Source organism: Mustelus asterias, unplaced genomic scaffold (assembly GCF_964213995.1).
Source record: "Mustelus asterias unplaced genomic scaffold, sMusAst1.hap1.1 HAP1_SCAFFOLD_35, whole genome shotgun sequence".
NCBI classification, from domain to species: domain Eukaryota; kingdom Metazoa; phylum Chordata; class Chondrichthyes; order Carcharhiniformes; family Triakidae; genus Mustelus; species Mustelus asterias.
The window spans coordinates 5,473,840-5,490,411 of NW_027590117.1; the positions used below are offsets into that span (position 1 = coordinate 5,473,840).

Genomic DNA, 16,572 nt, shown 5'->3' on the forward strand with positions numbered 1-16,572 from the left:
CAACATGATCCTGCAGGAGAAATGTGTTCTTTGTCCCATGTGTTAAAATCACAAGAGGTGATCAGAAAGGTTACCATTGTATGATGAGATGGCCGAGTGGTTAAGGCGATGGACTGCTAACCTATTGTGCTCTACACGCGTGGGTTCGAGTTCCTTCCTCGTTGATGATCCATTTTCCCTGCCCCTTTATTGAGGGTAAACTGATGTTTCGTTGTTATTTTGAGATTCACAGAACCAAGATGAAGTTTGGACACAAGATGAAGTTTGGACAGGCTTGAGGGGTGAATATTCAAACACAAATCCATATTCCAGATCCTAATCCATGATCTCGAGGTTGACTCCTATCTTGGCTGAACCCACTCCCTGATTGCCGATTAAAATGCTCAGCCCAGAGTTCAAATAAACATTCTCACGCGTTCCCTTAAAGGTCACTGTCTAAACAGACTAACTCATGGCACCATGGCTGGGCACCAGAACATCTCGTGCGGACAGCGAATAAGCCAGTCAAACCTGAAATATGATTAAGTGTTCGAAACGTTCCTTCCACCCGAAGCTTTAACTGATCACAAGGTTCAATTATTCCCTCGAAATATGGCTGCATCATTAGTCAGAGATAATAGTCTTTTGACCGCGGTGCCTCGCAGTAAACTGCTTTCAGCCAAAGTGAACAATAGTCCTTAAAAGCAATAATAATCCGCTCAAAATATCAGCATATGTGTTGAACAGTCATAATCGCTCGTTGGACTCAATTACTGAATCTCATATGTGTAACTTGCTCCTTGTTAGCTCATAAACGTATTTTTAAAAAAGTAATTTAACTGAATGCTGCTAGTTCCACCAGTGCCTTAATGTTGACGCTGATTCAATTCCGGCCTCGGATCACTTTCTGTGTGGAGTTTGCACTGTCTCCCCATGCTCTATTATCCTCCCACAGTGCAAAGGTCTGCGGGTTAGGTTGTTTGGCCATGCTAAATTGACCCGAATGTCAGTGGGTTAATCGGGAGAATCTGTGGGGTTTCGGGATTAGGGCCTGGGTGGGATTGCGGTCGGTGCAGAGTCGATGGATCAAATGGCCTCCTCTGTATTCTAGGAATTCTATGATTCAGAGGCCGCTGGCTGGACATTTGCTGCCGCTCAGCCCGGTGTCTTAGATGTGCACGGTAATCCCCGCCTTCTCTATCGGCCTATTCTCTGATCAAAGTCACGTCCCTGTTATTCAATGGAGACTCGGCGCTGACTGAGTGACATCTGCTTTGTCCAATCAGGATTCCCGTTTGAAATGTGAGGGAACAATGAAAATGACGCTACATATTCTGACAAATAGCAGAGCGATTTGTTCAGCTCTACACACGCCCACATTACAATTGACATCAACTTCAGCCAATTGAACAACATTACTGCAAGGCTTTTCCTTGATCCTTCATCATTCGGCGCTGTTCGTCGACCTCCTCCGTCGCGGAAATGTCCTCCGTGCCTTTTTCTACCGCGCGGAGGCGTTTCCTGTGCGGGCTGCTGCTGCACACCCTCCACTACCGCCTCCTCGCCTGTCGCCCGGATACACCTTGGCGGGCCTTGTTGCCGCCGGGCGGCGGAGGTCCCCGCTGGAGGTCCCTCTACGGAGGGATCTCCCCCAATTACGTCGGGGACCTGGGGTGGAGGGTGATGCATGCAGCAGTTCCGCACAACCGTAGGATTCACTGGTTCACGGGCTCCGAAGACTGCCCTTTCTGCGGCCTTGTGGAGTCCGTGGACCATGTCTATGTTGAGTGTCTTAGGCTGCACTCCCTTTATGTTTTCCTGAAGAACCTTTTATTGATGTTCTGTTTGCACTTCAGTCCCACGCTCCTGATCTACCGACACCCGGTGCGGAGAGGGGAGGGTCGGGATGGCGACCTCCTCGTGAACCTGCTCCTGGGCCTGGCGAAACGCGCCATTTACCGGTCCAGGCAGCGGGCGATCGAGGGGGCCGTCCATCCTGACTGTCTTCCCCTCTACCGCGGCTACGTTCGCGGCCAGGTGTCCCTGGAGAGGGAGCATGCGGTGTCCACGGGCGAGGTTGACGCTTTCCGCGCCCGCTGGGCACCGCAGGGGTTGGGGTGCATTATTGACCCTAATAATCACATTTTAATTTGATGTTTTTAAGTTTCCTTTGTATTTTGATTTCTGTTCGGGCTGTTCCCCCTCCTTTTTGGGGAGCTGCCCCTTTTACTTTGTCCTGATTTAATCTGAGTTTGTTTACTTGGTTTGACCTAAAAAGAGGTCGACCTCCTCCGTGTCATCCCCAGCCGAGCGTCATTGCGTCATATAATTCGAACCGGGGCTGAAACCAATGAGAAATCAGAGAGCTGACGGCGGGTAAACAAATCTTAAAGCGGAATCGCGGTGAGAATTACAGGTGTACAACTATAACTCTTGATTGTACTTGATTTCAGAGTAATTTCACAGTAACTTCATTGTAGTGTTCATATAAGCTTTACTTGTGACTTACAAATAAACGTTCAACTTTAAAACGGAAACAGGACTGGAGAAAGTCAGAGTGTGAAAAAGATAAATCCCACGGGAAAAGGAGGAAGTCAATAAAGGGAAGGCGATAAAAGTGGAGGATGAAGGAAAAGAAGAAAGAGGCAGCGAGGGCATTCCAGACCCGAGGCCCTCAAGGCAGGGCCAACACTGGGGGAGCGAATCGAATCAGTGATGCTCAAAAGGTCTGAATTAAAATAACTCAGATGTTTCAGAGGGTTGATGGACTTGAGGTGATTACAGGGAGCGAGAGCTGAGGACATGGAGGGACTTGAAGACTCGGATGAGAATTTTAAGATTGAGACATTGCTTAACCACGAGTCAGTCTTTGTCAGTGAGTATACAGTTGATGGTTCACGGTTTGTGGAGTGAATTCTGATATGTGAAATAGATTATTGGATGAGTTTTACTTTCTGGACACAGCAGCACAATATATCAGATCAGGAGTAGACTTCCTCAGGTTCCTATTAAAGGTTAAAGGAGTTGTACGAGGCAAGTGTTTTACATAGAGGGTGGTGGGTGCCTGGAACTCGCTGCCGGGGAGGTCGTGGAAGCAGGTACGATAGTAAGTTTTAAGGGGTGTCTGGACAAATACATGACGAGGATGGGAAAAGAGGGATATGGTCCCTGGAAGGGTAGGAGGTTTTAGATCAGTCGGTGCAGGCTTGAAGGGCCGAAGGGACTGTTCCTGTGCTGTAATTTGCCTTGTTCTTTGCTCTTTAGACCATATTGTCCCTCAAGCCTGCTCCGCCATTCAATGAAACAATGTTTTAAATTCCCAAACCACTGAATTTTTACGGTGTAGTAGGACTCCATTTGGCCCATCGAATCCATATTGGCTCATTTAAAGAGCATTTTACTTCATCCCACTCCCATGGTTTACAGGGTGACGCAGTGGTTAGCATAGCTGTCTCCCGGCACGAGGGACGTGGGTTCGATTGTGCCCTTGGATGGGAGTTTGTGTGGAGTTCGAATTTCCCCCCCGCCCCGCTGTCTGCGTGGGTTTTCTCTGAATGCTCCAGTTTCCTCCCACAGGAGAAATTAAATGCACTTTTGGTGAAAGGCTACACAAAACAGTCAAAGAACAACTGAAGATACCAACGGCTCGAGGAGTGGTGCACTGAGCTTCTTTGGAACACGAGAAAAGGCCAGAGACAGAGAAACCATTGTGAAAACAAGCGGAGAATGAAAAAGGTAGCCGCCCAGAACTCAAATGTGGAGCAGCACTTTTGAAATGAATGGAGGGATCGCACACGGTGAGTATTCAATCTTTGTTTTGTCTTCACAATTCAGAACAGATAACGTTGTGAGCAGCAAAAGCAGTTGCATAATTTGGAAGAGGAAAGGGACCCGGGATTAATTCCCCGCTTGGGTTACTGTATGTGTGGAGTCTGCACGTTCTTCCCGTGTCTGTGTGGGTTTCCTCTGGGTACTCTGGTTTCGTCCCACAGTCCAAAGCTGTGCGGGTTTGGTGGATTAGCAATGCTAAATTGTCTCTTATGTGTCAGGCAGGCTAATAGAGTAAATACATGGGGTTACAATTCTGCGGTGGGATTATGGTCAGCGAAGACTCGATGGACTGAATGGCCACTTTCGGCACTATAGGGATTCTATGATTGTAATCGGCCTTTCATCTGGAAGGGATGTTAGAGGCCTTGGAACTCTTGAGGAGAGCCAGGTAAATTTGTTTTCGTTGATGGGAAATGGGAAAAGCTGTACAGAGGGAAAGCTCAATTCAGAGTAAAGAAAGCACAGCGAAAGGGAAAGGGAGTGTGTTTGTGGTAGGAGCAAGCTAGAATTGGCAGAAATCACAAAGGATTATGCATTGAATGAGAAGAATTGTGGGGAAGAAGGTGAGAACAAGGGGAAACATTCACAGTACTTGAGGGGAAGGGACGAGAACAAACTGTAGGAAGTGGGACATAAATGTTTGAAATCCCTGTCAACACTATTGGGAGCCGATCGTTTGATGAGGAAACAAGAAAATTGATTAGAATTGTTGGAGTAATAAATTGCATTATCCCTCCTCACTGTTCAGAGCACGAAACACAAATTCCAGGTGTAAGATTGATTTCTATCAATATATTTATTTCAAACAGTTATTTTGCTTGTAACGCTGTCTCTAAAATAGGCCAGATTAAATGATATCTCTGTTCAGATGACAAACATCACTCGGATATCACACTCTCCTGTCATTTAAATTCTTCACCTTGCTTTATGCCCATCTTTCCATCTAAGCCTCCTGCAATGTTCCAATGAAGCTCAATGTAATTTCCAGAAACAGAACCTCATATCTCATTGAAACATTGTACAGCCTTCCAGACTCAGCACCGAGTAAAATAAATTCAGGCATTAAACTCAGCTCCATTTTGCCTCAAGGTTTCTTTGCAGGTTTTGATTTTACTCTTGTTTTTTTTTTGTTTCGGGCGGCAGCTGTTTATCGTTCTGCCATCCTCGCCACCTTTTTAGATACATATTTAGATTATTGGCTTGCTCCTTTATATTCATACCACCAACTCTTCTGTCGTTTAACCATTGCTGCGCTTCTCCTTGTTTAGAAACGACAAGAGAACAGTGCAAACTCGATTCAGTGATGAGTGACGAATGAGAACGTATTAATGTTCTGACAGAAAATGAACATCTCCGCCTTCTCCCTGAAATTCTGCACACTCTTCCTTTTTAAGTAACAGTCAAATTCCTTATGGAATGTTTCGATTGAACCTGCCTCCATCGCACTCTCCGGCAATGCATTCCACACATTAAGCATTTGCTGTGTGAAAAATGTTTTCCTCATGTTTCTATTCCTTCCTTTGCTAATGATGTTAAATCTGGTCTCTCTCATTTTTCATCATTCCACGAGTGGGAACAGTTTGTCCCTATCCACTCTGTCCAGACGTGTCAGGAAAATTAGTGCCTCTATCAAATCTCCTTTCAACATTCAATTCCCCAAGGAAAACAGTTCCAAAGTCTATAAACCTTTCTCATTAGTGAAGTTCCTCAGTTCTGCAAACATTTTCGTGAACCTTTTCTGCGCTCTCTCCAATGTCTTCACATCCTTCCGAAATCGTGGCCCCAGAACTGGACATACTCCAGCTGTGCATGGTTTTGTGTCCTACACCATTTGAACATAACCTCCTTACTCTTGTACTCTGTGCCCCTACCAATAAAGGATAGAATTCAATATGCTTTATTAAACCATCTCTCCACCTGTCCTGACCCTGTCCAATAACATAAGCACAAACACAACCAGCTACGTCTGCTCCTGCGCCTTATTTGCAGCTGTTTCATTTACTTTTTATTGCTTCGCTATTACCTTCCAACGAGAATGAATCACTTGACAATTCTCTGCTTTGAATTTCATCGGCAACATGTCCACTCATTCCGACAACTTGTCAATCTCCCCTTTGAAATTCTCACTATCCTTCTCACAGTTCACAATGCTTCCAAGGTTCACATTATCCACAATTTCTGCCCTGCACCAAGGTCACGAATCTGTACTGGTGGATGTTCACAGCCTTGACAGCTTGTGTGCTTGTCAAAGTGATCTGCTGCAGTTTGAAGCACTGAACAGAAAAGGGAACTGACGCAAGCCCCTGTCAGTAATCTCCACTCAAACACTGGAAAAGTTTCGCGATTGTCGTCAAGTGGTTTTGTTATCGTTGCGAATAGAAATAGCAGAAGATGGTTTCGATCCATCGACCTCTGGGTTATGGGCCCAGCACGCTTCCGCTGCGCCACTCTGCTACGGAATGCCAACATTCTACTGCCTATCAAAGTAGCCAGTCAAATATTCACTTCTACATTGTTTAACATCAGCCCCAGTGTCAAGAGGTTCAGTCTGGCGACACAGTTCCACGACGTCACGAAAAGAACTCAATGAACAGAGAATGGCGCTGACAGAATCAGCAAGAGAGACTGTCTGGACATATGTAACGATTGACAAATCTGCTGGGAACCGACAAGACACGGAACTGGAGAATTGGCCACTAATGTAAAGGAATTTTGTGTTGCAAGGATATATTTGCAAATATATTTCCAACTGTGTAACTGTGCTCTTTGATGTTCAAAGATGTTCACTGTTGTTGTGTACAGTGTTTCACTGTTGTAAATATATTTTCTGCTGTGTAACTGCTCTCTCTGTTGTTGCGAGTTGTTTTCTGTTGTATAAGATGCTTCCCTGTTGTTGTAAATGTGTTTCCGGCTGTGTACATAGGATCCATTGCGTGTCAATATATTTTTCAGTTCTGTTGATATGTCACCAGTTATGTGAACTTTTTTCCTGTTGTGTAAACATATTCTACTTAAAGATGTTCTCTGTTCGGCAAAATAAAATCTTTCTGGTCTCCGATGTTCAGTGTTGGGTCAACATGTTGCATGTTGTGTTAAGATGTCCCCTGTTCTTGTGTAAAACTCTGGTTAACCTGAAAATGGTTAACTGAAGCCCAATATAGACTGCTTGCTATCCTTTGTTCGTGAGAGTGATTGGCGAATTCATTTTGTATCCAACAGATGTATGTGACTGAGATTTGGTCTGTATCTGTCAGTCTCCGGTTGTGGTTGCGTGATTTTATTTGTTTTGTTTATTTACGTCAGGTGTGAGCTCACTCGGTCGGCCAGCATTCATTCCCCATTTCTAATTGACCTTGACAATAAGCTGCTTTCTTGAACCACAACAGCCCCTGAGGTACAGATACACCCACAGCACTGCTAGCCTTACAGTGTTAGGGAGAGAGTTCCAATATTTTGCCCCAGTGACAGGGAAGGAATGGCAATATATTTCCAAATCAGGAAGGGGAGTGGCTTAGAGTGAATCTTCGAGATACTGGGGTCCCCATGTATGCGCTGCCGCTGTCCTTCTAGATGGTAGCGGTGGCGGGTTTGTGGATGCTGTCTAAGGAGAGTAGATGTAGAAAAAACCGTCCCCATTGGCACAGCAGAGTAGGATATTTTTTGATGTGCTGAGAGTTTAGCGCCTGAAATGCACTGCCTGAGAGTGTGGCAGCGCCAGCATCAAATCAGGGTTGTCAAAGGGGAATGGGACGAGCGCCTGAGGAGAACTGATTTGCAGAGTTTAGAGGCAATGACTGGGAAAGGGACGAGATGAGTTATTCTTGTATAGAACCGCACAGAAAGGGCCGAATGGCCTCTCTCTTTCTTATATCCATTCTAAGATTCTATATGTATGAGCATTGGACTCATTCAATATTGCTCTGTCTCTGGGACGTCATATGAGTGTGATATTCATTATAAATCTAGCTGTGTCTGAGACACTTTTCAAATCTGTACTCATTCTACCTGGAATATACCGAATTGAAACCGGGCCTTTTGGTCTGATTAGTACATGATTCCACACGATCCTCTATTCAAAATCTTCAATGCAACATTATCTGTTTATCTCTGAAATTCATTCTCCATCTTCTGATCATCTAGATTTCATCTAAATACAGCAATGCTAATCGGCTCAACTGCTCCAGACAATAACAAGTTCCAAATTATGCCGACTGCATGGGAAAGTACATTAATATTGAATTCTCTTTGGGATTTACTGCTGACATCCAATCATTAGTTCCAGTTGGATCTGCCTCTGCAACACCGACTGTTCATGTGAATTTCTTCCGTTCTGTCACTGGCCTGGGTCGATGGTAGATGACAGCATACTCTGTTAGACTGAAGATTAGACAACAACAGAGGGACACAGCAGACCAGACTTGTTCACATTATATTGAACCTGGGACAGAGGAATTTCGAAATAGTAAATGTGTTGGCCATTTAATTTCGAAATCTACCAATACGCTGCATTCCTCTGCAATCATAATTTGAATCCCGACAAATCAGCAAAACTGCTTTTTAAGTGAATGTATTAGTACTGGTGGGCATTTTATTTTGAAGCATGTGGCATTTTGAATCATTGTTGTTTCGCATAGTTAGAATTTCATTATGCCACAGTTTGATTATTAGTACAAACTTGTTAAAGCACATCTTACAAAAAACTTTACTTATTTCTGATTGTGAATGGTATTGAGAGAGAAACTTGCTTTTCTTGATTTATGTTACTGACTTATATGTGGGCGTACATATGATGCAAAACTTGAAAATATTACGAAATTTAGTGAGGAAGATATTGATAGTTGTCATGAGGGTATCGACAGGTTGGTGGAATCGGCAGACAAGTGACAGATTCAATTTAATCAATGTAAGGACGTGTGAAGTAACACATTTTAGTCAGAAGATCGAGGAGCAGTGATATAAAATAGGGGTATGCCTTTACCCTTTCTAATCCCTATTGCACCTTTATCATGCCAAGATTCCAGTCTATTCACCCATCTCAGAACCCATTGAATATCCAGCCTTCTGTCTGCATTACACATTCGAGTTGTTCAGTACTCATTAAACATTTAGCATTCCCACTTTCGTATGTACCTTCTCCCTGCCATGTATCCCTGCTCCGTCACACAACCCAGTCAACATTGCACATCTAATTTGTACTTCGTCTTATCCTGCCCAGTCCCATTGTGTTTTTACATGCTCAGTTATGTTGCCCAAGTTGCATACTGTTGTAGTTTTTCTATCCTCCGCGAATAACAAATGAATAAATAGGCCCATCCTTTGATTGAACGCTGTCATTTTCAATGTTTAGCGGGTGAGTTTCATGAAGTGCTGTGCGTGATTCCCTCCTTTATGCTTCTGTTCAAATTTGGACTAAGGAAAATTATCCAAATATATCTCCAATTCTCCGTCTCCTTCGCAACGAACTGAGCGGATGGTAGATACAATTTTAATAATCCCTTTAAAAATAGAAAATTGATTTACAAATTTACAAATGCAAGGGTGACAGCAATGCCGAGAGTGGTTTTCAGGCTGTGGCGACTAGAATAAAAATTCATCTAAAAAAATTTAATTGTTCAAAATGATATAATGTACCATCCATTGTGCATGAAAAGAAAGTTAAACTGTATAGCTGGGCTGGGCTTCGGGAACTTGTTTAGCATTAAGAAAGATGTTGCTTCACCTGCTGAGCATTTCCAACATTGCCTGTTTGTGTTTCCTATTTCCAGCATCCAAAATATTTTGTTTTCTGTTCTGTGCAGATGTTTAACTGGACAGGAAACATGTTCTGCTCAGCCCCGTGACACACAGATTGGAATGTCCATCCCGAAAATCATTCCTGCGAGATCAGACCCCAAGCTGTATAGGGGAATGAGGAAAAGAGAGAGTGGATTATTCTGACATCAATGATTCGGTGATGGACAGATTTACTTTAAAACTGATCCAAAATGTGTATTTCCAGAGCTATTTAAAAAAAATATGAGAGGGCCCTCCGCGCCTTGCATTCAATTAGGTTTCTCTCAAGCGCTTTCGGCGTTTTAACTCCAAGATTATTGAATTACCAACATTTTGTACATTGAAAAAAATCCATATATGGACCTGTAAATGCAATTACATGCGTGTGGCTCTGTGGCACAATGGATAGCGCGTTGAAGTTCTAATCAATGGCAAGTTCGCCATTCAAAGTTTGTGGGTTGGAGTCCCACCAGAGTCCAACTTTGAATCAGGTTAATAACAAACCAATTGCTGCTTCATTGATGTTACTCAGCTGCGGCACCGACATTTCCTGCTCGACTATCTCTCCATGTTGTTTCTCTTCACTCGACTCCCAGGGAAACCACTGACTCGAGAATAAAACGCAAATCCCGGGGTTATTCCTAAAGTTTGACAAAGTATTCGCTGCCTCGCTTGGAAAGAGTAGCATCGTGTTTAATTAGACATTTAGCTTTCTTTAAAACTAAGCAAAACACAAAGAAGATTAAGAAAGACACACGTCAACAATTGATAAATAAATATAAACAATAAATAATAGTGCCCGCATCTTGGCAGTGTTATTCCTATGTTTCTACTGCCTTCGGCCTTCGAGGCTGCAGTGATCTTGGGTTTAAAAGGTACTGACAAAGGAGCCTTGGTGAGTACCTGCAGTGCATCTTGCAGATGGTGCATACTGCTGCCACTGTTCTTCGGCGTTGGAGGGAGTGAATGCTTCTGGATGGGAAGCGAATTAAGTGGGATGCATTGTCCTGGATGGTGTAACACTTCTGTTCTTCCAGCTGTATTCACCAAGGCAAGTTATCTCAGGAAATCAGGTGCTCCGGTTCCCTCCCACAATACGAAGATGTGCAGGGTGGCTGGATTAGCCTTGCTAGATTGCCCCTCGGTGTCCCAAGATGAGTGGTTTATGTCAATTAGCGGGGTGGATGCGTGACGCTATGCGGATAGGGCATGAGTGGAATGTACTGTGGGAGATTTGGTACAAAATCGACTGACAGAATGGTCTCATTCAGTACTATCGGGATTCTATGTTTCTCAGACAGTGTTAGAAATTTCCTGAGAAAAGGGGGAAAACTGTTTTTGTAGCATTTACAGCAGTGAGTTTGTAGCAGATTAAATTCGTTACTGCAAGCTGACAAAAAAAACATTGTATCCTGTAAATAAATAGCTGAGATATTTGTGGGGGCTCTCGAAATGTTTTTTTTTCCTGTTGATCATCTACCATAAAGGGAAAGATAACAAAAACTTGGAATAAAGGAACCTTTCGCATTGTGCAACTGCATCGATCACTGGAAAGGGAGTAATGATCTGCTGGGATTGGAACCCAGGCTTTAAGCAACAAAGCCGCAGAGAAGTTCTCAGAGAAGTGAAACTGCCGTCTCGAACTTCATAGAATCCACATAGTGCAGAAGTTGGACATTAGGCCCATCGACCCTGCACCGACAACAATCCCAACCAGGGCGTGTGCACGTAACCTCCCCTATTTACCGTGCTAATCGCCCTGACACGAAGGGGCAATTTAGCACGGCCAAACCAGCCAACACGGCACTTATTTCCAAGGCTGACCTGCCGATTCTGGAAAGTTAAAAATGTGCCAATGAAGCTGACGTCTCCTTTGGAGCTTCTGAAACCACATATTTCCATGGAGGCAATCTCCTGTCCAAAGCTGGTGTCCTGATTTGAATCGATTGTCAGCTCGAATTTCTCATTGTATTAGGAAGATAGGAACATGGCATGGTGCTGGACTATTCGCCCCTCAAGCCTGTCGAAGTCTGTGTCGTTACTTTATCTTGGTTCCGTAACCGCAAAACACGAAACGAATCATCGGTTCAACTTCTATAAATGGTTCAAAATGGAGACATAGAAAACGCATAAACGATTAGAATGGGATTTGAACCCACGCGTGCAAAACACAACGCATTAGTAGCCCACCGCCTTAACTATGCGGCAACCTTCTCAAACATAGGCTTTTGCCCACTCTATCTCGTGTGTTGTTAACACCCGTAATAAAAAACATTTTCCTCCCGCAGAATAATGTGGTGTTTCTGCTCTCTCGTTAATCTTGGTTCGTTGTTGCTCCTCGATTCAATGTTTATCCACAGAAAATGAAGAGGGGGACAATTAGCCTCTCAGTATCCGAGATGCTTTAGAATTCACCGAACATAAAACAGATGTAAAAATCACGGAAGCATGTGAGCCGGTGGCGGAACGGTGGCGCGTCTGACTCCAGATCAGAAGGATGCGTGTTCAGATCACGTCAGGCTCACAGTTTCTGTTTGTATTTTGGTGAAGTTGATTGTTTGCGAATGTCCCCGATATGATGAATTTCAAAACTGCGGTCGATAGAAATGAAGTTGTTGGCGATTCTTCTGGTTCACATGCTCAGTTTGTGTATTTATTTTTGCACAGGTTTATATCTGAACAAATGGTGGCCGCATAAATGCGATGCTGCCATTGCTTATAAAATTACAGTAACGGTCACAGTCCCAGATGTTTCATCAAAGTGGGAACTTTCTGCTGGTGATTTAACAGAATAATTCATACCTCAGGCGGGGAGCAAAGCGAAGAGGGCAGGGCCTTCGTGAATAATCTCAACCGAAAAAGGAATTGAACCAGAGATATTGGCTGCATAAATTGTCCAGGCAACTGAGCGAAACTGGGACAAATGAGCTGTGCCACTGTGATATTCTCACGAACGGAGAGCAAGATAATGAAGCAAATTTGCTGCAGGGAAAACCCAGATATCCCTTTCTTCTGAACGTGAGCGAAAACACAACAGCAGAGAATGGTTTAGATCCATAAACCACTGGGTTTTGGGGCCAGCACGCTTCCGCTGCGCCACTCTGCTTCGCAGGCCCATTGTTTCCTGAAAATTACTGTTTCGCGGAAGCCAGGAATCTATTCACTGTCTCTTTTTATTTCAAACAAGAAATGTTGCCCAGCAAACCAGAAAGAGACTAATGTGGAAAAATTGATTATTCATGATAAGTTATTTTTTGTTACACAAAGAAATCCCTGTTTTGAATTGTATTCCCTGCTCTGTAACTGTTCCTTGTTGTGGAGCTGGGACTCTGCCTTTGACAGATCTTCGCTGCGGTTGTGTCAATTTCTTCCCTGTTGCGCAAATATGTTCCCGGTTGTGTAACAAAGAATAACGAACAAAGAACAATACAGCGCAGGAACAGGCCTTTCGGCCCTCCAAGCCCACGCCGCTCCCTGGACCAAACTAGATCATTCTTTTGTATCCCTCCATTCCCACTCCGTTCATGTGGTTATCTAGATAAGTCTTAAACGTTCCCAGTGTGTCCGCCTCCACCACCCTCTGTGTAAAATACGTCCTTCTGATATCCGTGTTAAACCTCCCCAACCCAACCCCCCCCCCACCCCCCGCCCTCACCTTGAACCCATGGCCCCTCGTGATCGTCACTTCCGACCTGGGAAAAAGCTTCCCACCGTTCACCCTATCTATGCCTTTCTTAATTTTATACACCTCTACGAGGTCACCCCTCATCCTCCGTCTTTCCAGTGAGAACAACCCCAGTTTACCCAATCTCTCCTCATAACTAAGCCCTTCCATACCAGACAACATCCTGGTAAACCTCTTCTGCACTCGCTCTAATGCCTCCACGTACTTCTGGTCGTGTGCGAATGCTTTTTCTGCTGCAGAACGAATGTTTTTTCTGCTGCATCTGTCTGTATTCAGATTGTGCTTTGCCTTATCTGGTGCTCAATGAGGGATCTTTCTGATTCTGAAGACGGGAATGGGTTAATGAGGTTTGTCACACTTCAGCATTAAGACCCGAACTCTGTGATTTTGTTGAGAACACTGCAGAGTTCATGTTTTCGTCAGAGTTCGGTGTTTTTCATGTCTGTGCCAGATAAGAGGAACAGCTATTCTTGCTGTCTCCACTTGTTATTAAGAAATGCGATTAACGCAGCTCGAAATAAGCTAAACAATCTCCATTTTTATGTAACTTTGTTTAACACGATGGAGTTGACATGTATGCCTTCTGTGATCGTATAAACATAGATTCATATAGATATATTCATCATACTTGATTCCTCTGATCCTGATATAAAGTATGATACAAACCTGTATGTATATTAGTTCACTTGTTTGTGCAAAACCTGTGATATTGTTTCAAGGATATAAATGACGAACAATCGTGGCCTTGGAGATCGAACAAACTACGCAGAGGAAGATACTGCTGATGCAACAAGAATCTCACCACGAACAATGACAGACATCTCAGAGAATTGCAATGTAATGAGGGCGGGGCCCGGGATCTATAAACTCTGTTCTTACTTGTGTTCGAAGAGAAGGCTGGGGGTCCACTGTTAGGAACCTCACTTCTCCCATAATTGTGAAAATAAACCTGCACTTTGATCCACTAATAATGTCAGATGATTTTTTTTACCGACAACAGATTCTATCTGTTGAACTGTGCCTGTACAAGTGAATGGTTCTGACTGTCAGCTTCCAGAACTGAAAGATAGTTTCTAAATTAATTCTGTATCTGTCAATCTTTGATACTGCAACTGACTTTATGTATCCCCTCAGTTTGAATCAGCTATTTATTTTGTTTATTCATTCCTTGGATATGGGCATCGTTGACTGGGCCCGCAATTGTTGCCCATCCCAAATTGCCCTTGAGCTGAGCGGCTTCGTAGGTCGCCTCAGATGACAGCTTCAAGTCACCAAAGTTGCTGAGCGTCGGGGGCCACAAGGAGGTGCAGACCAGGAAAAAAATGCATTCCTTAAAGGACATGAGTGAACCAGTTGTGTTATTTTAAGGCAATCGATTGATTGTCGTTAGACTTTCAATACCAGATGTTTTTATTGATGTCAAATTTCACCATCTGCTGTGGCTGTGTGTGTGTGTGTGTGGATTAATCCTTTATATTCCCTCACAAACACTGCGATACCCTTGCTTTTGTGAATTCCTAAGACGCACTTGTACCTCTGAGACCCTGATGGGCGGGTGGAGGGTTGGGTGAGGTTTGAAGGCAATGCTGCAGGATGCTGAGTGTGAAAAGAGTCGATTTTAAAGCATGTATGCAGGAAAGTGAAGAGTGAACTTAGAAATCATAGAAACCCTACAGTGCAGAAGGAGGCCATTCGGCCCATCGAGTCTGCACCGACCACAATCCCGCCCAGGCCCTACCCCCACATATTTACCCGCTAATCCCTCTAACTACGCATCTCAGGGACAATTTTTAACCTGGCCAATCAACCTAACCCGCACATCTTTGGACTGTGGGAGGAAACCGGAGCACCCGGAGGAAACCCACGCGGACACGAGGAGAATGTGCAAACTCCACACAGACAGTGCGAAGATCACAGAAAAGCTGTGTCTGGAGCTGCGCCCAATAGTCAGGAGTGTGTTGTCAGTGAATGAACTGAAGGAACAAACGACATGCTGGAAATATTCAGCAGCTCCGAAAGTAGCTGTGGAGAGATATTCCTGTCGCCAGGATGTAACTCTCCAATTGGATACTTCACGTTGCTCAGATCTGACACTCTCAACACCTTCGTGCAAGGAACAGATAGGGCGGGAATTGGGTTTTTGTTGATTTGAGAAAACAGCGCAATGCAGCAATGAGAAACTCCTCACCTCCCGGCAGCTTGGGAAAGGATGGGACTCAGTTACAGGCCTCTGTCTGGGGTTCGAAAATGGAAAAACGCATCGCGTTTTAAAAGTAATAACAATAAAGGTGGAATTCAATTCGATTTGTGCAGCGATTTTACACTTGTGCAAATGTCGTCAGGATGGCCGAGCGGTCTAAGGCGTGGGTTCAAATCCCACTCCTGACAGCTAATTTTACTTCGCGAGGCACCATCCAAAACCAAGAAATCTCTCACCGGGCAGCAGATGCGGAGAAACAACAACCACTCAGAGACCCACACCACACTGACTTGGAAAGATATCGCCGTTCCTCTGGCTGGTTCACAATCCAGGAACTCCCTCCCGAACAGCAGTGTTTGTGCACACGCACTGCCGTGGCTCCAGAGGGAATTCGTCACCAATTACACAAAGATAATTAATTTGGAGAATAAATGATTCCCGTGCCAGCGACACACATAGCCCTCATGAATGAAGTATGTTTTTAAAAAATCACCTTGCGCCACAGAAGGAGAACGTCTGCCGTCAGAGCAGAAAGCTGTGTTTGTGAATGACATCCTGAACACGGCTACGTTTATACTAGATGTGTGTCTGAAAACAATAAATCGAACCAGCTCACGATAAATCACTCAATGTTTAGCGGAAGATTTGCACTGAGTGATGTGTGTGATTCCCTCTGATGTGATTGTTCAATGTCGGGAAAGGTGGGTTTCAAAGGCTTTCAGGGAAATCGGTGCAGTCTCGATGGGCCACTGTGGGATTCAATTATTTTTCTTTCATGAATCTATCCGAGATCCCATTGCATCTGTGGAGAGAGAAGCGGCCGTTCCCGTGAAAGGTCTGCATCTGAAATGTGAACTATCTCTATTTGCAGAGATATGTTCCAGATCTGATAGTGTCCCTTTTTGCACAAATACCGCCAGATCAGGAACGCATTTCCAGTTTCCGCTGTACAAGCCGAAGCATCAAGCTGGTTTAGTTGGTTAAGGCGCTTGTATGATAAAATCCTGAGTTCAAATCCCAGCAGAGCTTTGATTTCTTTTAGGCGGTATTTGTAAGTCACAGCACGCCTTTCTTGCTCGCCAATGTTGTCCTTCCCTTTACAGTG

General features: G+C 44.2%; 1 non-coding gene across 1 annotated transcript; it reads right to left on the reverse strand.

Moving 5' to 3' along the window:
• Window positions 1-6,192: 6,192 nt before the first annotated feature.
• Window positions 6,193-6,264, reverse strand: trnam-cau (transfer RNA methionine (anticodon CAU)). The gene has a single exon. It is a non-coding gene; the product is annotated as a tRNA-Met (tRNA).
• Between the last annotated feature and the right edge of the window lie 10,308 nt (window positions 6,265-16,572).